Here is a 23,388-nt window from a genome sequence, read left to right on the forward strand (position 1 = left end):
TATGTGAAGAATAAGTGAATGTTGTATATACACATAATAAAATATTGTAACCATAAAAATGAACTATCCATATATTCTACAATGTGAATGAATCTCAAAACAATTATTCTGAGTGAAAGAAGCCAGGCAATAAAAGGATATATACAATGTGATTTCATTTACATAGAATTCTATGATAAGTAAATTAATGCACAGTGACAGAAGTCAAATCATTTGTTGCCATTGGATAGATAGGGTGAGTGGAGAGGAGCAAAAGGAAAGGATTAGAAAGGGGATCATGAAATTTCAGGAAGTGGAGGATGTGTTCATTATCTTAACTGTGCTGTAGTTATTTGAATGTATCTATACGTCAAATCTTATTAAATTGCACACTTTATATGCAGTTTATTGTATGTCATTTATACTTCAATAAATTTGTTTTAAAAAACAAACTGAAAAAATCCTAAGTATTTATCAAGTCAATGACATAACCAGCAGAAAAACATTATCTCAAGTGACTTGAAAACAGTGTTTCATTGTGTGTATCTAATGGATACATCATAAAGACTAAAACATTATAAAGAAATATTAAATTGCATTTAGTTGTCTTATTGAAAGTAATACTATTCACCTTTAACTTCAAAATATCATATCGTAGAGATACAAATATAAAATCAAACAACTAGATATAATTCCTGAAATATTTTACATTAATTGTAAATACCTATACGATCTCAGGAATATTGTCCTCTCTGTGTGTGTCACCTATGAGTAATTTCCTAGATCTGTCTACTAAAAACCTTTAGAAGTAATGTCATACGAGTGGTGACAATGTTTAGATTATGATCTGTAAATGACATTATCCAGTAAATGAAACCAAAACCTTGGAGAAATGCTGTTTTAAATCTGAATAAGGAACATATAGGATAATTCGTGTACACCTTATTATATCAGACAGCTGGCAAGGTATCTAGTACTTCTGGGGTAATGTTAAAAACACACAGAGGCCGATTTTGACTACTACTCACTGGGCAAAGATAGGGCTATTTGAGCATCAATATATTGAAAACTGCAACACATTAAATAGACATCAAATATAAAATACTTCAAATACAAAAAAATCTAGTCATTCATAAAGGTACTTAGAACTCACTAGTCACCTTTGGAGGTTGCCAGTACTCCAATTCATTACTCCAAAATGTATAAATAAGGTGAATAATAAGCAAGTATCCTGCCTTTTTTTTTTTTTTTTTGTAACGAAACAGTTTCAAGGTTATCAATAGTTGATGAGTATTCTTCATAGAATTAAAGCTAATAAATTCTGACTGATTGATAACAATTACAAAATGACCATTTTACAGCCTCTAGCAAAATAAAAGACCTGGGCAACAATCATCACAGTTGCTGGAGGAACTTTATTATGAGTCTACGAGGCTGACAACCCTTGAACCCTCTGATCAATTTTAGGAAATTACATTTCCTCTGATTTGACACTATACGAAGTAAACAGCACTACCTATGAAGGACTCTTGCTAAAATAAGTAAAACTGAATCTAATTAAACCTAAAAATATATTGACAACATAAACTGAGAAATTAAAGGAGCATGGTAAATTACACCAGACGGATGCAATCAGCTAAATTTAGAGACTGGGAAATTCTACAGGACAAATTATCCACATCCTTTAACAAATATGTGGTTTGTTAAAGGGGTAAAGTGAACCTGTTAGAGATTAGAAGCGATCTCTCAACCTAACACAAATACGTGACTTTATTGAGTTCTGCTTCAAACAAAGCAAATGTAAAACTATATTTTTTGAGAAGCAATGAAGAAACTGAACATGTACTGCTTACTGGATGATATTAACGAATTATAGTTAATCTGGGGGTGTAATAATAAAATTATGGTTATATTTTTCCTGTTAACACACCGAAGTATTTTTGGGTGAAATAATATGTTTGGAATTTGCTTTATAATTATTCCAGAAGAAAAAGTAAGTGTGGATGGCCTGTAGACGAAGCTAAAATTGCAAAGTGTTGATAATTTTTAACCTGGGTGACAGATATGTAAAGATTCATTATAATATATTCTGTTTTTTTATGTCTGAAAATTAAAATGATAAATTTTAATAAATAATTGGGTTAATAAGCCTATGTAGAATATAGAAAACCATATTCCTAGTACCTATAATATGCCTATGGAAATATTTTAACTAATTTGCAAGTCATAATATAATGTCTGTGGATTCAGGTTACCTAGATATAAATTCTGGCTTTCCTACTTGCTACCTGTACAACCTTGAAAAAAGTTGCATAACCTTTCTAACCTCAATTTTCTTAGCATTTAATGAAATAATGATTTTTAATGAAAGTATTGACTTCATGGAGGCACTATGAGGTATAACAAATAACCCATGTGAAGTGTTAGCATAGTGCATGGCCATAATAAATGTCTAATAAAGGTAATTGCTTTTATTAATCTGTAGTCTCAGGCTCCACTTTAAAAGAGGAGAAAACTAATGAAATTACCACTTGTAATACATAGAATTCCAAGCTGGATATAATCTTCAGAAATCATCTTGTATCCTCTGACAATTTAAAGCTGAAGTCGCCAGAAAGAGGAATGGAATAGAGACTATATTTTCACATGGAATAGAGATTATAAAGATGCCATAGGACCTATTTTCTGTCTCTTGGATAATTTATTTCTCTGTTTCTCCCTCTGGACCCTGCCTTCTCCTAACTCACATATTATTTAAGTTATAAAGCAAAACTATACACAATTATTTTAAAATGGTCCTGACAGTGCAGAATATAGACATATTTCTTTATACTTTGTACATTATAATTACTTCACACCGTACTGCAAGAAGTAGTATTTATAAATAAGAAACTTAGGGAACAAAGATATTATACCAATTTGAGAAAGTAATTTCAATTATGTACAAGTCATTAAAATAATAGTCATTTATTATTGTTAAGTATCTATTACTGTAATTATGTTCCAGGTTTTCTCTTATGAGTTCGAAATGCTTTTCAAATCTATTGAACTCTACTCTCTAAGCCTTTCTAAGCCTCTTCATCGCACAGTACCTCTGTTATCCAGCACACTACCAAAGAGTGTTCTTTGACATTTATGTTAAATGTCACTTCCATTATATTCATTAATACCTAGAGTTACAAAATGCACAAAAATGCACCTAGGGTTACAAAATGCACAAAATTGTCTTAACAGCAATCACCTAAAAACTACAAATTTAAATCTATCTATTTCTAACATAAAACTTTTTAATTTAGAAAATGTGAGTGCACCTACTCGCAGACAAGATTTTTTTTTTCTGTGAAGAAAAAAAAAATAATAGGGTCCTGATGTGCTTAAGAATTTACAGATTCTGAATTATCAAAGAAATATTACCTATTGTTCAATCTATATTTATTAAGTATATTTTATCATAGTCTAAATATTTAAAACTTTGGAATTTGGCAGCTCTCTAGTAACATAAACATATTTTAACATCTAAAACAGTCAATTTTGTAATATGCTAAATAGAATAGAGCTTACCATAGAAAAATGTATACTTAAGAAAATGCCACCGTTTTTCAAGACCTTTGGCATCATGTAAGACACTGCACTGGCAGTTAAATGGAAATTGTTAAAGCACTTTCCTATGTGTAGCAGGTCTGAATGTGAATTAAACATTGATCATCATTTCCTATACCCTACTAATATTCCTTTGATATGTGTAGGAGCCACGGTTTGTTTGGAAATATAAAAAGAAAAGTAACTAGAATTATTCCATTTATATGACTAATAAAGTGACATATACTGAAAAAAAAACCACTCTTCTGATTTTATAAAGGTTTGTGGTCAACATTACTTGAACATTATCTATAGGTCTTGATTTGGACATACTGGGGATGGTTGTTTCATGGCTGTGGCTGCAAATAAAATATCGAACTCTTTATAGGTGTTCAATACATAAATATACAAATTCAATAAACACATACATGAAAGCTAAAGTATCAATAAGGAAATCCATCCCCAAGATGCTTTGAAAAGCTCAGTGAGTGCATCGGGTGAGAAGTGTGGAAAGGCTCATTGAAAAGCAGAGCTTTAAGGTAATATACACATTCCAGAAATTTCTACGTAAAAACTCAGTTATCTCAATATTTTACTTGTATATACAGGCCAGTGGATATCTAAGCAAAAATATTGCAGAGGACAATTCTATTTGTGAATGCTAAAAATACATAATCCATACCACTGCAAACTCTGGATACAATCAAAAAAGTATACATAGTGTTGATAATATATTCCAAAAAATAGCTTTAATAAAGATATAAAAGGGATGAGTGTTGAAGTGCAACTTAAATCACTTACTCGTTGTGTAAGGAAAATGACAAACAAGTTAACTATGAAAACTGAGAACAGGCATCAGATTTATGTTGTTTCATAGCAGTATTTCAAATGATTTTTGAGATTTTTCTTAAGTGTGCTACCATGCAATTCTAATTGAATTGATCTTTATTCTATATACTTACAACAATATTTTTATGAAAACCATGCAACTAATGCTTAATTCCTCATGCAAATTTGAAAGATATTATTATTAATAAAGGTATATCAAATCTTAAATATTTAATATATTTCTTCTTCTAATATTAATGCCAGATTTATATCATATAAAAAGAAATAATAATTATATTGTCATTTCAGACAAGAATGAGAGCCAATATGTATAATTTAGAAAAAAGGAAATTCACATTAACAGTCTTGAATTAATAAGGTTTACTATATATACTTTTCAAATGCATCAAATTTATATTGAGCTTACATTGCATTTTAATTGGATATGTTTGGATGGAAAAATAAAATATATCAATGATGATACCCTTCCTAAATACATCCACAGACTAATCAATTCAAGAATTTACAGTAGACAGCCTATAAACATTATCCACCTATCTTTTCTTCTCTATAGCTAGCCCCACCCCTACCCCAATGCAGGAGATCCAGCTGAGACAATTAATAGCAGAACACTTCAGTAATTCAGGTGCAGTTCACTTTTAAAAGGCAAGTCAAAACCCAAAAATTTAAAAAAGTTATATTATAATTAAAAATCACTTTAAATTTTTATAATATATTTTGATATCCTATTTCAGAGTTTATTTGACAACTGATTCTTGAAAAGGCATCTCTTAACATTCAATCACTTGTAACTTTCAAAAGTTCCCAATCTTGTATTTGGGATATATTTTGTTCATTTGCTCATTTTAAACTTACAATCTGTTTTAATTTCAATTCTTTCGTTTCATGTTCTGAATGCCTTCATATTTTTTTCTGGCTATGAAATTAACATATACATGCTACTAAAAATATAGAAAACTATGGAGAATAATACAAAAGTCAAATAATCTTATCACCTAGATAAAACTGCAATTAACTCTTGGTGTATGCATTGCCAGAATTTCTATGCATAGATGTCGATACAGGTATAGAAATTATATTTTCTACAAAAATGATCAAGCTATACACGTTCTATTATTCAAGCTCCTTATCCTACCCAACAGTGTACCACAGATGCAGTTTCATATCTATATATACTGCACATGTCTGCATCACTTTAACGACTGTAATGTTCTAGTCAATTACGAACTATTAAAGTAGAGTTAAACTTTTAGGCCTCGATTCCTGGATGTTGTACGGAGAAATGAGCAATCTGTCAATGAAATGCCTCTCAAATCAAGGACTGAATGATTGAGAAAGATGTATTCAATGACCAGTTACTGTAGTTAATTCTTTTGTCCTGGGAGAAATATGCAACTACAGTTACTTCATACCAGTTAAAATAAGCAAAGCTTGAAGAATTTATTTAAAATTCTGTAAAATTTAATCGAAAGGAACCTCACCCCAAAAAAAACTCATAATGCAGATAAACACAAAATTCCTACTCAAACACAATACATAGTAAATAATTATTTATAACAATATTCTTTTCTTCCTCTCTTAGTTTTCCCTTTTTATGTTTTCCCTTTTCAAGATCTCTCTACTACTCTCTTTCAACAATTGTTTGCAGACTTACAGCAGCAAACCCCCAACTTATATTGTTTTCTCTATTGATTCTCTCCAGCAAAAACCAACTAATACCTTTTAACACTAAATTCAGTTATTGATAAACAATAAATAGCCAATGATAAATTATTGCACTTACCATGCGTCTTTAAATAAAATAAAAATACAAACATGTACTTCCTGGGAGATAACATTTTAAAAACTTTTAGAAGCGAGTAGGTTCATAGACAAAATTTATTTCATTAAGCTCTATTCACTATTCCATATTAAACAATGCAGCCTGAGGGACTCATACAAATAACTTCAATTTTACTTTAGTTCTTTTATATTTTTCTAAGAGGTAATGCAAGGGAAAGAAACTACCTTTTAAAGGGAATGGACTTTATTCTGCAATTTTTCTGTGATACCTCTTTACACAGATTGAAACAGCACATACATGCACACACACACACACACACACACACACACTTACAGGAAAGATGTACTAGATGGTGTGTGTATTAACTGGCCTTGGCCTGCTTCTGCCAACTCAATGGCACGTTTTCTCTCAAGCTTTTCACAAACAAGTACAGTGCTTCTTTGATGTTTGATGTGGGATGGTCATATTCTCCAAGCAAACTCTGCAGGTATCTGCTGTTGAAATACTTCAATCTGTTCAAGAAGCAAATAAAATACAAATTCCACCAACTGACTGCCACCTTTAGAACTTTTGTATTCTAGTCAGATGGTCCCAGACCTGGTTCATAGACTGCCTATTCCTAATTTACTTCATTGAAATTTAATCTGTGGTAGGGAGAGAAAATACACATAGTAAATTCTAATTTAATTTCAAATATGTGCTTAAGAAGTAATTAAATATTTATGTTTATCCCACTAGAGCCAATCAGATGAAGAGAAAACACACCATGGAGAAGAAACCTTTGCACCAAAGACAGAAATATTGACCAAGCAGGGTCTACATTTCAGAGAAAGCTATGAAAGAAGAGGGCACTTCATACAATTACTTTCAAAGAATAGGGGGAAAATTGCATACCTTTGTTAAAGGTTTCCTTAAGGAACCCAAATTAAAACTACACAATAAACTCAAAAAATTAAAGAGAAATCATGTTAATGCACAGCTTCATAACACTTGAGTGAAAATGTTCAACTAAATATAGATTTATGACCCATAACTTATATTTTCTTTTTTTAAAAAAAGAAAGCTCTGTAGTACAAAGACTTTATTGAGGTTTACTTCGTTTGTAATTTTTTACATGTTAAAAGGGATACTTTGATGCTCTAAAGATCTGATGACTTTTAGACTCTGAGCTCAAGCTGTCAACCTGAAATATGCTAGGAAGATAATAGGTGACAGCATTAGGCTCAGAAAAAAAGACACACACACACACACACACACACACTAACAAAAATGAAAAACCAGTGTAGAACATTACAATAGCAATTGGTACCTGTGGGGGAAAAAACACTGAATCTAGAAATTTATGGGGCTTAATAGAGGTTATACTTTAAGGGAGGAGCATATTTATGTAGAAAAATGAGAGCAAGGGGAAGGGGAAGGAAAGGAGATAACCTAAATTTGTACAACAATGAAGTTTTCAAGGATTATGTGGCTATACCACAGATAAAAGTCTACCATGTAAAACCCCATGGAACATGCTCAAACAGAAAGTTAAGTCGTTAGCCCAAAATCTCTATTATAAAATTTTTAAAAATTGTTTTGCTGTTTGACTTAAGAAAGACAAAATAATGCCTATAAATACTCCCATTCTTGATGTGTATATGTTCCTCATAATGAAAAATATGCATCAAAATCAAACACTTGGAAAAGGTCTATTTTGTTAGATTGTTTGCATTTATAATTAGGGTAGAGGAATCTATTCTTTATTTATCAGAGTTTACAATAAAATTGCTTTGGGAAAGACAATTATCTTAATTTCTCTCGGTTTTCTGACCTTATAATTCACCTTATAAGACACCTCTTCTAGAAGATGACATAAAAGGATGCCTACAAATTATCAAGTCTAGCACTTGTTCCAAGTGTTTGCTGCTAAAACCAGATCTTGTATTTTATGCAGTTCCTGTCAGGAATGTAGGCAGAAGCAACAGATTTTCATATATATTGGTATCAGGGTACTTAGAAATAAACTATAATTTAATAAAAATTAAACATTTGAATTTAAATACAGGACTGACTTTAGTATCAGCACACAAAAATGTCTTTTTTATAATTCACTGTCACTCATTTATTCATTCAAATATATTTATTAGGTACCTGCTCTGTAATTTAACAAGATAAACAAGATCTCTACCATCATGCATTTATATTTTAGTAGGAGAGAAACATACAGTAAAAATAATATATTTTTATAATGATCATTTTTTAATTAAAAATTAAAAAATTAATAAACAAGATAAGCATTAGAATATCAGAGTTATGTGTTCTTCAGAGAATTACAGTGCACTAATATAGAGAATGATTGAGTAGTGAGGGGAAAACACTCTGAGGAGACAAAATTAAACTAAAACTTGAATGACAAGAAAATTCTGGGCATTAAAGGATCATGTAGAACATCCCAGGCACAAGAACATGCACAAGAACATTATGCAAAGGCTTTAAGGTGGAAATGGGTTGTAATCAATGTGTTGAAGAAACAGACAGAATGACAATATGGCTGAAGTGTAGTAAATGACAGGGAGAATCATATGAGATGAGGCAAGAAAGTGTAGTAGCCCGTTGGTATAGTGCTTTGTAAACAAGGTAAAAGTTTGGATATTTTTAAGTGGCAAAATATTAGAAGGTTTACATAGGATAGTAATATGATTTGACGTAAACTCCCTGTCTCTGTATTTGTGCATAATATTCTCAAGAGAAAGAGATGGCCAGAAATTTTATGGCACACTATTTTAGTTTTAGAGTCTGGATTTTATATCAGTCATGTCTCTCCTGGTGAGGGAAAGAAAAAGAAAGATTTCTCTCTTTGTTTTTAGCTGTCATCTTTTTAATGTCATATGGACGAATAAAGCTCAACTATTGCCAACAGAAACATGAAAAATAAACATAGACACATTTGTTTCTTTTTTTCTATATATATACACAGGTATACTTTTGGCAAGTCTTCACTTGTCTTTCCAGTAATATTGTCCCCAGTGTCCTGATATATCTTCTATCCCAGCCAGCAACTGATCAAAGAACTGCAACAGAACAAAACGTGTCTAAATATATAGCATGTATGAGGAACTTGGTCAATTACTATCAAATAAAAAGATACATTGAAGACATTTTCAATATTGTTGATTTCATCTGATTTGCTTATTTTTTAAACTTAAGCTTTTTTCAGGGTAGTCGTAAAAAGAGGCATCTACATCTGTATGTATGGATATTGGCAATATCTCTAGTATAAGTATTTAAAATGCTCTATTTAAAATTGAAAATGGCTTGGCATGGTGGCTCACTTCTGTAATCCCAGCACTTTGGAAGGCTGAGACAGGAGGATGGCTTGAACCCAGGAGTTCGAGACCAGCCTAGGCAACATGAGGAGACCCCATGTCTACAAAAAATTTTCACAAAATTAGCTAAGAATGGTGGTGCATGCCTGTAGTCTCAGCTACAGGGGAGTCTGAGCTGGGATGGGAGGATTGCATGAGCCCAGGAGGTTGAGGCTGCAGTGAGTAGTGATAGCACCACTGCACTCCAGCCTGGGCAACAGACCCTGTCTCAAGAGTAAATAAATAAATATAAAATTACAAATTTACATATTAATCATAATTATGTGATGAATTTATTCATCTACTGAAGATCTGGGCTTGGTACCATGGAAGAAACAAAACAATTCAACGGCATGGTCTCTGTCTTTGAACCAAACTGGAGAGGCAAGACAAAAAGTAGATAGAGATCAAGTTCAAACTTGGCATATGTATATGTACAAGTGCAACAAGAAAAGACAAATTTAGCAAAGAAGCAGGAAAAGGTACAGTAAGAGAAGGCTAATATTAACGTGTGTACTGTGAAACTGGCCCTGATGAAATGGGATTGTGTATGGTAAAAATAAATCGTTTCGTGTAATATGAAGAGCATGAGTAAAATGTATGGGAGAAAATAAGGAATTTATAAGAGATTTATGCAAAAGAAGGTTGGATAGATATGAGCCAAGGGTAGGGAAAAGGGAAAAATTGACAAAGGGCTTCAAATATTAACATTAACATAAAACTTTGATGTGCTATAACATCACAGAAGATGCATAACTTATATCTACTCATGAAGAAACAATAAATCCAACTTGAGTTATTTTCTCCAAAACAACTTGCATGTACTCTTCAAAAATGCCAATGTCATAAAAGGCAATGAAAAGTGAAAAATAGTTTTATATTAAAGGTAATTTAAAAATATGACAACTGGATGTACTACATGATCATGGATCAGGAGAAAAATACCACTAAAACTGGGGGACATTTGGCAAAATTTAAAATATGAAAATATGTTAGCTAACACCATTTTATCAATTTAACCTTTGTGCATTTGATAGATTGTGATTATGTACTAGAATGGCCTTTTTTGAAAATATTAATGGATTAAGAAATATTAAAGCATGAATAGTCAGGATATCTGCAATTCAGTCTCAAATAATTCAGCAAATGACAATAATACGTATATATGTACAAGACTCTCACTCTGTTACCCAGGCTGGAGTGCAGTGATATGATCTCGGCTCACTGCAACCTCCTCCTCTCAGGTTCAAGAGACTCTCCTGCTTCAGCCTCCCCAGTAGCTGGTATTACAGGCATGCACCACCACGCCAGGCTAATTTTTGTATTTTAATAGAGAAGGGTTTTCGTCATGTTGGTCAGGCTGTTCTCAAATTCTGGTCTCAAGTAATCCATTCACCTCAGCCTCCCAAAGTGCTGGAATTACAGGCGTAAGCCACAGTGCCCAGCTTGTTTTGAAATTCTATAGCCTTGATATTTTAAAAAATAATATGTTGGAAAAAATAAAGTTTGATATGGTTCTAAAAATTTGTTAAATAAATTATTTCCTATAATTTATATATGTATTATATATGTTTTGCAGTCATTAAAGTCAGTTTTCATATAGCAGGAATAGGACAGTAAAACTGAATTTCCCTCTAATTAACCTAAAGAAGTCATTCAATTATAATAAAAACAACAGATTCCTTTTTACAACTTGAGCAATCAAATATTAATATTGAGAAAAAGGATATAAAGAGTTGCATTAGCCATGCTTATAAGTACACAGTCTTAGACATATTATTATTAATAAAACTTACATGTTCTACAAGTAGAAAACCAGTATATGTACTGAAAATGTGTCCCAGAAAATTATGAACTATGCCAAAATGATGTTAGAAGCAGAATAGTCTTTGAGTGCTCATCTCTTCTTTGATTAAAATACCCAGGTTTTTTCAATATCAGTAAGTCAAAGCATATCTTGAAATCACTCTTGTTTACATTTAACACTTTGTTGTTATATTCTGTAATAGCCCACATATTATAATCAACATTTTAAATTCTATTTATATAAAAAGATTAAATAACTGATATAAATTTTACTTTCAAATTTCTATAACCCCTCCTTGCTTCTAATGTAGAAAGAAGGCATTTTCCTTTCAATTCTGGGTACTTCTGAAACCCTACTTCAAAGAGCATATTTTGTAATTTAACTGTTGAAATCTTTATCAGTCCTCAGTGATTGAGATGGTATTAAAAGCTCAACCAAGCACTAAAATATCCCAAGAAAAAATTCCCAATTACATATTGGCCACATAGGTGAGTTTATAAGCAATCGCTTTATAATAACAAATGAAATAATGTTACTGAAATAATGTAGCCTAGAATTAAGAATTAGTAAAGAAACCAAAAGTGCTTGTAATAAAAATTTGATGAATTGATGGTTGCTGACGAGTTGATGGGTGCAGCACACCAACATGACACAAGTATACATATGTAACAAACCTGCACGCTATGCACATGTACCCTAGAACTTAAAGTATAATTAAAAATAATAATAATAATAATAGCACAGAAAAGTCTTATTAAAAAGACTGAACAAGTTAAATCTTGCACATTAGACATATAATAAATATTAAATTCTTTTTAGCAAGAAAGCCAGTTGGCCAACAGAGAAAGACAGGGCAGGACTAGTTAGAGAAGCAAGTCTTGGGATTTGTGCACTCTGAGAATGAGTAACTGAGGCAGTTAGATTTCTTCCCATTGCTGGTTGCCAGACTTTGCATTTTACTCTTGGCATAGGACCTGAAATGGTGACCCTTGTAGCTGTAGTAGAATCCTGTGACCCTTACCTATGAGCTCAAGGAAAGTTAGGAAGTCCTGTACAAGTGAAATGTTGTACTCTTATCCTCATAATGCAGAATAATTGCATGTTCAGGAGAATAAAGGCAATAACTTTGTGAAACAGCCTGCTCTGAGATCTCTGATTATAGGAAAGGAACAGGAAAGCCCTCCAGGGTGTAGAACCTAGGCCGCCCTAGTCTGAGACATGCTTTTTTGAATTTTGAACACTTAGTACAAAAAAGGATGTAATATGTCTCATTAATAATTTTTTATATTGACTGCACATTGAAATAATACTTTGAATATATTGTGTTGAATAAAATACATTATTAGAATTAAAAATAAAAAATAAAAATTTGAAGTGAAAACATTCATAATTCATGATTGTTCAACCTAGATAGGCCCTTGGAGATCATGTCAACAACCATTTAATTTACTGATTAGGAAATCAAAGCCACAAAAAAGTTAAAAGGTGTCCCCAAGATAATATGGGAAGCTGTATAGTAATAGAGCAAAGGCTAGAATACGGATTCTTGGTGTTCTTACTGCCTCATCATCTAAACTTATTTCTCAGTTTTTCAAATTGCAGATGGATGCAAAATAACAAATACCTATTTGGAAGCTGGATAGTTATGCCTCCTTTTATTAGGAGAAAAACCCAAGTATAGTAAGACCAAACATGTAAGAATTAGTTCTGGTCAATGAGATCACCTACATAATATACAGACAGCTTACCTTAATGAGAATTTGTTCACTAGTCGTTGGAGAGGTCTCTCTTCTTTTCACATCTAGTAAGTGAACGAGAGAATGGACCGTCAGTCCATACAAAATGACAAAGCAAAAAACCACATCTCTGTCTTACCAAATTAGTACTTAAATATGTCCCTGGTGTGGGGGGCGTGTGCATGTGTGTCTGTGTGTGTGTGTGTGTGTGTGTGTGTGTGTTGTGTATTTTAATCTGGAAATGATCAGAATGGAACTTAGAACATCACTGTGAAGTCCTAATAAGGGAAAAGGAGTCAGGCTGGTGGGATCAGAGGACAGAAAAAAGAAAAAAGTAGATCAGATAGAAGTCTGGTTTTCTTCATGGTCCAGGACATATAGCCCTCCTACACAAATAATTCACAATTTTTCTGCACCCAGCTATCACCAGACACGTTAGCTGATAGAAAAATGCAATTTAGCTCACTGTTACCTTGGTGTTATCATTACAGTATGTAGTCTTCTCTGGCATAAGTACCATTCTATAAAATCTCCAGCAAGCTTTTGTCTCTTTGCTGTCAGCTCCTCTTTCTGGTCTTCCCACTGCATTCTTACAACATATTTTCCTACTTTCTCTAATAAATCTCCCTTTCTTTACCTACAACTGTATGGGTAAATTCCTTTACCACCCCCATCACCCGTCTCAGATAGTTGCTACCCATGAGAATTATCTAAAAATTCAAAGGGATTGCTCAGCATAAACTAATGCCAAAGGAAAGTGCTGTGATTTTTTTTTCTCACAGAGATCAATGGGAATATATATATATATAACAAAAACTCTAGGTAGGATAAAATATAAAATAAAAGTTTACCACTATGTTTCAAAAATAGAAGTTATTAAATCACAGAGCCAAAATGCTGTAAGAGATTTTCATTTTAATGTCTTCCAATTTCCTCAGGCATATCATTTTGTCCTTATTATTCATTATATATCAAAACGGGATTACACTCCTAATGGTATGTTACTTTAAATTTGTCTTAAGGATGGAAGATGGCCGAATAGGAACAGCTCCAGTCTCCAACTCCCAGCGCGAGCGACACAGAAGACCGGTGATTTCTGCATTTTCAACTGAGGTACTGGGGTCATCTCACTAGGGAGTGCCGGACAATCAGTGCTGGTTAGCTGCTGCAGCCCGACCAGCAAGAGCTGAAGCAGGGCGAGGCATCACCTCACCTGGGAAGCGTAAGGGAGAAAGGAATCCCTTTTCCTAGCCAGGGGAACTGAGACACACAACACCTGGAAAATCGGGTAACTCCCACCCCAATACTGCTCTTTAAGCAAATGGGCACACCAGGAGAATATATCCCACACCTGGCCAGGAGGATCCCATGCCCACGGAGCCTCCCTCATTGCTAACACAGCAGTCTGCAATCTAACTGAAATGGCCGCAGCGAGGCTGGGGGAGGGGCGTCCACCATTGCTGAGGCTTAAGTAGGTAAACAAAGCCTCTGGGAAGCTCGAACTGGGTGGAGCTCACAGCAGCTCAAGGAAACCTGCCTGTCTCTGTAGACTCCACCTCTGGGGACAGGGCACAGATAAAAAACAACAACAAAAAAGCAGCAGAACCTCTGCAGACGCAAACGACTCTGTCTGACAGCTTTGAAGAGAGCAGTGAATCTCCCAACACGGAGGCTGAGATCTGAAAAGGGACAGACTGCCTGCTCAAGCGGGTCCCTGACCCCTGAGTAGCCTAACTGGGAGACATCCCCCACCAGGGGCAGTCTGACACCCCACACCTCACAGGGTGGAGTACACCCCTGAGAGGAGCTTCCAAAGTAAGAATCAGACAGGTACACTCGCTGTTCAGCAATATTCTATCTTCAGCAACCTCTGCTGCTGATACCCAGGCAAACAGGGTCTGGAGTGGACCTCAAGCAATCTCCAACAGACCTACAGCTGAGGGTCCTGACTGTTAGAAGGAAAACTATCAAACAGGAAGGACACCAACACCAAAACCCCATCAGTAGGTCACCATCATCAAAGACCAGAGACAGATAAAACCACAAAGATGGGGAAGAAGCAGGGCAGAAAAGCTGGAAATTCAAAAAATAAGAGCGCATCTACCCCTGCAAAGGAGCGCAGCCCATCGCCAGCAACGGATCAAAGCTGGTCAGAGAATGACTTTGACGAGATGAGAGAAGAAGGCTTCAGTCCATCAAACTTCTCAGAGCTAAAGGAGGAATTACGTACCAGCGCAAAGAAACTAAAAATCTTGCAAAAAGAGTGGAAGAATTGACAACTAGACTAATTAATGCAGAGAAGATCATAAACGAAATGAAAGAGATGAAAACCATGACACGAGAAATACATGACAAATGCACAAGCTTCAGTAACCGACTCGATCAACTGGAAGAAAGAGTATCAGCGATTGAGGATCAAATGAATGAAATGAAGCGAGAAGAGAAACCAAAAGAAAAAAGAAGAAAAAGAAATGAACAAAGCCTGCAAGAAGTATGGGATTATGTAAAAAGACCAAATCTACGTCTGATTGGGGTGCCTGAAAGTGAGGGGGAAAATGGAACCAAGTTGGAAAACACTCTTCAGGATATCATCCAGGAGAACTTCCCCAACCTAGTAGGGCAGGCCAACATTCAAATTCAGGAAGTACAGAGAACGCCACAAAGATACTCCTCGAGAAGAGCAACTCCAAGACACATAATTGTCAGATTCACCAAAGTTGAAATGAAGGAAAGAATCTTAAGGGCAGCCAGAGAGAAAGGTCGGGTTACCCACAAAGGGAAGCCCATCAGACTAATAGCAGATCTCTCGGCAGAAACTCTACAAGCCAGAAGAGAGTGGGGGCCAATATTCAGTGTTCGTAAAGAAAAGAATTTTAAACCCAGAATTTCATATCCAGCCAAACTAAGTTTCATCAGTGAAGGAGAAATAAAATCCTTTACAGATAAGCAAATGCTTAGAGATTTTGTCACCACCAGGCCTGCCTTACAAGAGACCCTGAAGGAAGCCCTAAACATGGAAAGGAACAACCGGTACCAGCCATTGCAAAAACATGCCAAAATGTAAAGACCATCGAGGCTAGGAAGAACTGCATCAACTAACGAGCAAAATAACCAGTTAATATCATAATGGCAGGATCAAGTTCACACCTAACAATATTAACCTTAAATGTAAATGGACTAAATGCTCCAATTAAAAGACACAGACTGGCAAACTGGATAAAGAGTCAAGACCCATCAGTCTGCTGTATTCAGGAGACCCATCTCACATGCACAGACATACATAGGCTCAAAATAAAGGATGGAGGAAGATCTACCAAGCAAATGGAGAACAAAAAAAAAAAAAAAAAAAGCAGGTTTGCAATCCTAGTCTGTGATAAAACAGACTTTAAACCATCAAAGCTCAAAAGAGACAAAGAAGGCCATTACATAATGGTAAAGGGATCAATTCAACAGGAAGAGCTAACTATCCTAACTATATATGCCCCCAATACAGGAGCACCCAGATTCATAAAACAAGTCCTTAGAGACTTACAAAGAGACTTAGACTCCCATACAATAATAATGGGAGACTTCAACACTCCACTGTCAACATGAGACAGATCAATGAGACAGAAAGTTAAAAAGGATATCCAGGAATTGAACTCATCTCTGCACCAAGGGGACCTAATAGACATCTATAGAACTCTCCACCCCAAATCAACAGAATATACATTCTTCTCAGCACCACATCGCACTTATTCCAAAATTGACCACATAATTGGAAGTAAAGCACTCCTCAGCAAATGTAAAAGAACAGAAATTATAACAAACTGTCTCTCAGACCACAGTGCAATCAAACTAGAACTCAGGACTAAGAAACTCAATCAAAACCGCTCAACTACATGGAAACAGAACAACCTGCTCCTGAATGACTACTGGGTACATAACGAAATGAAAGCAGAAATAAAGATGTTCTTTGAAACCAATGAGAACAAAGATACAACATACCAGAATCTCGGGACACATTTAAAGCAGTGTGTAGAGGGAAATTTATAGCACTAAATGCCCACAAGAGAAAGCAGGAAAGATCTAAAATTGACACATCACAGGCAAGAGCAAACACATTCAAAAGCTAGCAGAAGGCAAGAAATAACTAAGGTCAGAGCAGAACTGAAGGAGATAGAGACACAGAAAACCCTCCAAAAAACCAATGAATCCAGGAGTTGGTTTTTTGAGAAGATCAAGAAAATTTACAGACCGCTAGCAAGACTATAAAGAAGAAAAGAGAGAGGAATCACATAGACGCAATAAAAAATGATAAAGGGGATATCACACCGACCCCACAGAAATACAAACTACCATCAGAGAATACTATAAACACCTCTATGCAAATCAATTAGAAAATCTAGGAGAAATGGATAATTCCTGGACACTTACACTCTCCCAAGACTAAACCAGGAAGAAGTTGAATCCTGAATAGAACAATAGCAGGCTCTGAAATTGAGGCAATAATAATAGCCTACCAATCAAAAAAAGTCCAGGACCGATGGATTCACAGCTGAATTCTACCAGAGGTACAAGGAAGAGCTGGTACCATTCCTTCTGAAACTATTCCAATCAATAGAAAAAGAGGGAATCCTCCCTAACTCATTTATGAGGCCAACATCATCCTGATACCAAAGCCTGGCAGAGACACAACAAAAAAAAGAGAATTTTAGACCAATATCCCTGATGAACATCGATGCAAAAATCCTCAATAAAATACTGGCAAACCGGATTCAGCAGCACATCAAAAACCTTATCCACCATGATCAAGTGTGCTTCATCCCTGGGATGCAAGGCTGGTTCAACATTCGCAAATCAATAAACGTAATCCAGCATATAAACAGAACGAAAGACAAGAACCACATGATTATCTCAATAGATGCAGAAAAGGCTTTTGACAAAATTCACTGTCCTTCATGCTAAAAACGCTCAATAAATTCGGTATTGATGGAACGTACTTCAAAATAATAAGAGCTATTTATGACAAACCCACAGCTAATATCATACTGAATGGGCAAAAACTGGAAAAATTCCCTTTGAAAACTGGCACAAGACAGGGATGCCCTCTCTCACCACTCCTATTCAACATAGTGTTGGAAGTTCTGGCTGGACAATCAGGGAAGAGAAAGAAATCAAGGGTATCCAGTTAGGAAAAGAAGAAGTCAAATTGTCCCTGTTTGCAGATGACATGATTTTATATTTACAAAACCCCATTGTCTCAGCCCAAATGTCCTTAAGCTGATAAGCAACTTCAGCAAAGTCTCAGAATACAAAATTAATGTGCAAAAATCACAAGCATTCTTATACACCACTAACAGAAAAACAGAGAGTCAAATCATGAATGAACTTCCATTCACAATTGCTTCAAAGAGAATAAAATACCTAGGAATCCAACTTACAAGGGATGTCAAGGACCTCTTCAAGGAGAACTACAAACCACTGCTCAGTGAAATAAAAGAGGACACAAACAAATGGAAGAACATACCATGCTCATGGATAGGAAGAATCAATATCGTGAAAATGGCCATGCTGCCCAAGGTAATTTATAGATTCAATGCCATCCTCATCAAGCTACCAATGAGTTTCTTCACAGAATTGGAAAAAACTGCTTTAAAGTTCATATGGAACCAAAAATGAGCCCGCATTGCCAAGACAATCCTAAGTCAAAAGGACAAAGCTGGACGCATCACGCTACCTGACTTCAAACTATACTACAAGGCTACAGTAACCAAAACAGCATGGTACTGGTACCACAACAGAGATATAGACCAATGGAACAGAACAGAGTCCTCAGAAATAATACCACACATCTACAGCCATCTGATCTTTGACAAACCTGAGAGAAACAAGAAATGGGGAAAGGATTCCCTATTGAATAAATGGTGGTGGGAAAATTGGCTAGCCATAAGTAGAAAGCTGAAACTGGATCCTTTCCTTACTCCTTATATGAAGATTAATTCAAGATGGATTAGAGACTTAAATGTTAGACCTAATACCATAAAAACCTAGAAGAAAATCTAGGTAGTACCATTCAGGAAATAGGCATGGGCAAGGACTTCATGTCTAAAACACCAAAAGCAATGGCAGCAAAAGCCAAAATTGACAAATGGGATCTAATTAAACTAAAGAGCTTCTGCACAGCAAAAGAAACTACCATCAGAGTGAACAGGCAACCTACAGAATGGGAGAAAATTTTTGCAACTACTCATCTGACAAAGGGCTAATATCCAGAATCTACAAAGAACACAAACAAATATACAAGAAAAAAACAAACAACCCCATCAAAAAGTGGGCAAAGGATATGAACAGACATTTCTCAAAAGAAGACATTCATACAGCCAACAGACACATGAAAAAATGCTCATCATCACTTGCCATCAGAGAAATGCAAATCAAAACCACAATGAGATACCATCTCACACCAGTTAGAACGGCAATCATTAAAAAGGTCAGGAAACAACAGGTGTTGGAGAGGATGTGGAGAAATAGGAACACTTTTACACTGTTGGTGGGATTGTAAACTAGTTCAACCATTATGGAAAACAGTATGGCAATTCCTCAAGGATCTAGAACTCGATGTACCATATGACCCAGCCATACCACTACTGGGTATATACCCAAAGGATTATTAATTATTCTACTACAAAGACACATGCACACGTATGTTTATTGCAGCACTATTCACAATAGCAAAGACTTGGAATCAACCCAAATGTCCATCAGTGACAGACTGGATTAAGAAAATGTGGCACATGTACACTGTGGAATACTATGCAGCCATAAAAAAGGATGAGTTTGCGTCCTTTGTAGGGACATGGATGCAGCTGGAAACCATCATTCTTAGCAGACTGTCACAAGAACTGAAAACCAAACACCGCATGTTCTCACTCATAGGTGGGAACTGAACAATGAGATCACTTGGACTCGGGAAGGGGGACATCACACACTGGGGCCTATCATGGGGAGGGGGGAGGGGGAGGGATTGCATTGGGAGTTATACTTGATATAAATAATGAATTGATGGGTGCTGACGAGTTGATGGTTGCAGCACACCAACATGGCACAAGTATACACATGTAACAAACCTGCACGTTATGCACATGTACCCTAGAACTTAAAGTATAATAAAAAAACAAAAAAGAAAAGAAAATAAATAAATAAATAAAAATAAATTTGTCTTAAGGATGACGACAAAAGAAGCAAACATTTAATATTAGTAGCCATTCATTAAGTTTTCCACAAGATTTATTGAGCATGTATTACGTGCCAGATTCTATATTAGGCACTGGGGTTACAATGGGGAACTAAAGTCGAATGGGTCCACAAGCTTCTAAGTCTTATAACGTAGTGTAATGTCTCAGGGAGGTTGCTATTAGTGAAATAATTACATTAATGAGCAAATAAATACAAACTGAGTAAATGTTCTGAAGGAAATAAAGCAATTTTATGAGAAAGCAATACATTTTAAATTGAAGGTTAAGTAAAGTTTTCTCTAAGGAAGTGACACTTGAGCTAAGATCTGAAGGATGAGTGACATTAACTACATGAAGGGGAATAAACCATTTTAGGCTGATGGAGTAGGATTGGTAAGGCTTTATGGTAGGAGAAGGCATGACACATTAGAGCAACTAAAATCCCTTTGCGGCTAGGTTGTAGAGTACATGAGGATTATATTATTAACAGAACTGAAGAGATAGGCTGGTTAGACTGCATAAAGCTTATCAGGTCATGTTATTTTTTAATTTACTTTTTACTAAGACTAATGCTTAGCAAAAAGTAAAGAAAGTAGATAAAGTATTTCAGCCTTTGTTTTTAGTTGATGTCTTTTTAATGACATGTGGATGGATAGTTGAATAAATTCAACTATCTCCAACACAAATATACAGAAAAATAAAACTGAAATGGTTTCATCAGATTTTTTTCAAAAAGATCACCCTAGCTGCAGTGTTTTAAAAATGTGTTGAAAATAAGCCATAATGAATATGAGAAAAATATTTAGGAGGCCATTTTAGTATCCCAGGTAAGAGATGGTGATACATTGGGCACGAATAATGGCAGAGGAGATATAGAAGAAATTGACTTAGTGACCAAATTAACATAGAGGAAGGCAGCGTGACAGAGAGAGAGGTATATAGATGATGCTAAGATTTCATATTTGAGCAAATAGTAGGAGGTGGTAAAACTAACCTAGCTGACGTAGACTCAGGGTGGGAATCAAGTTGGCAGAGAAAATCAAAAGTTCAATTTTGGAAATAAAAACTGTAAGATGCCTAAGGTATATACAAGTGAGTATGTCAAAGAGATGGTTATCTATATATGCTAGAATTCAGAGGGGATATTTGGCCTGGAGATATATATTTGTAAGTCATATGTGTATAGTCAGTAAATAAAGTTGTGTATGGATATGGGTGAGGTCTTCAGGGAGAGGAAAAATTGAAAAGAGGAAAGGATCTAGAGCTAATTCTTGAGGAACTCCAACAGTTAGTGATACAGTAATGAGAACAAGCTTTCAAAAGAGACAGCAAAAGAGGAAGCAGAGAGGTAAGAGGAAAATAAGAAAGTGGGTTGTAAAATAAAGATAATATTTCTAGAAGGTAGGAGACTGAGTCACGTGAAATGCTGCTGAGAGCAATACTAGGTGGGAGGCATTTTTGTGTTGTCACAATGGTGCCTACTACTGGAATTTAGTGGGCAGGGGTCAGGAACGCTAAACAACAAAAAATTGTCCTGCCCAAAAAGCCAATATTGACCCCTTTAAGAAGCCCCTTGCTATGGTCTCAATGTCTCCTCCAAAAGTTATGTTGAAACTTAGTTGCCACTGTGATGATATTAAGAGGTAGAACCATTAGGAGGTGAATAGGTCATGAGGGCTCTGCCCTTATGAATGGACTAATATCATTATTGTGGGAGTGAGTTTGCTATCACAAGAGTGAAGTTTTGTAAAATTGAGTTTGAACATCTCTGTCTCTCTCACTCTTACTTTCTTTTCCGCCCTCTGCCGTGAGATTATGAGCCTAAAGGCCCTCACCGGATGCCAGTGTCATGCTGTTGGACTTCCCTGCCATCCGAATTATAAGCCAAATAAAAACTTCTATTGTTTGTAAATGACTTAGTCTCAATGCTAACACAAAACAAAGTTAAACACCCCTCATTCTGAGGATCAGAAAACCAAAAACAAGAAATTTTCTAATGCCAATGAAGTTTTACAGAATTATGACTCAAGTTCAGATTGCCTAATTCTAAATCCATGCGCTCCTACTATATCATAACAGCTACTCAAGAATGAGATGATATGTGAAATTCAAAAAAATGTTCCTGAAGTAGTCAAAGTCAAACTGATTAAAATAAAACATCTTAACATATGGAGAAATCCGATATTTTATATTTTTAGTGTTCTCTGGGAATGGGAGAGGTTAGAATTTTAAATTGTCTTCTCAAATTTTTGTGCTGAGAGGCAACTTTGCTATATTTTTAAATGTGATTATCCAGTTCCCTGATTATCTATAAAAATGAGCATATTGCCTAGTCTGCTATTAATAATGATAGGAGACAAATTCAAAAGTATCAGAAGTCTTATATTTAATATTTTTATAATAATTATACTGATTAGGTCATAAACTTATAGAAGCCAAAGTCAGTGTTTATTCTGTCTACTTCTATATTTCAAGCACTTTGCATGCTACTCAGAAAATAGTTGTTGCTCAATAAATATTATAGAATATATCAATGTTAAGTAACATAATAATAAAGTGAAATAATAGATATGAAAGCATCTTAGCACAGTGTCATGCAATTGTGTAGTCTAGGTAAAACTTATCTTCTAATCTGGCTCTTAATTTACAGTGGCAAAGACTCATTTGAATTACACTTATCCTTATAAGATCAGAAGAGAGAGAGAAAAAGTTGTACAAACAGTTCCTGTTTACTAAGCAACTGCTGTTTCTACCAGACTTAGTCCACAGGCTCTGAGTTTTCCCTTGGGAAGAGGCTGTCAATTCAAAGTAAGGAGGATGGGGTGATACATTCTATATATAACATAATTCACTATTAAAGACATTTGACTACCATTTTATGTCATTTTGAGGGTCCCCACATAATTTATATTTATTCTTAAATCCTTAATTAAAGAGATTAACTGACTACATAGTCTGAATTCATTTAATACCGAATTTTAGGGATACATGAGCGTACTCAGGTAGCTCTATAGTAAATGGAATACAAGTTATGCAGACTTTAAATGCATACGTAATAATACCATTAAATAAACTATCAGCAAGGGTGAAT

At 35.0% G+C, this 23,388-nt stretch overlaps 1 long non-coding RNA gene across 1 annotated transcript in view; it reads right to left on the minus strand.

Moving 5' to 3' along the window:
* Window positions 1–6,317: 6,317 nt before the first annotated feature.
* Window positions 6,318–23,388, minus strand: part of LOC117077620 — a 125,015-nt gene continuing 107,944 nt past the window's right edge. Inside the window, exons 2-4 of the long non-coding RNA XR_004434812.1 lie at window positions 13,093–13,145; window positions 9,173–9,243; window positions 6,318–6,702 (exon numbers count right to left, since the gene is read on the minus strand). This is a non-coding gene — a long non-coding RNA (uncharacterized LOC117077620). The remainder of the gene's footprint in view (window positions 6,703–9,172; window positions 9,244–13,092; window positions 13,146–23,388) is intronic.

Source organism: Trachypithecus francoisi, unplaced genomic scaffold (assembly GCF_009764315.1).
Source record: "Trachypithecus francoisi isolate TF-2019V2 unplaced genomic scaffold, Tfra_2.0 Lachesis_group6, whole genome shotgun sequence".
Classification (NCBI taxonomy): domain Eukaryota; kingdom Metazoa; phylum Chordata; class Mammalia; order Primates; family Cercopithecidae; genus Trachypithecus; species Trachypithecus francoisi.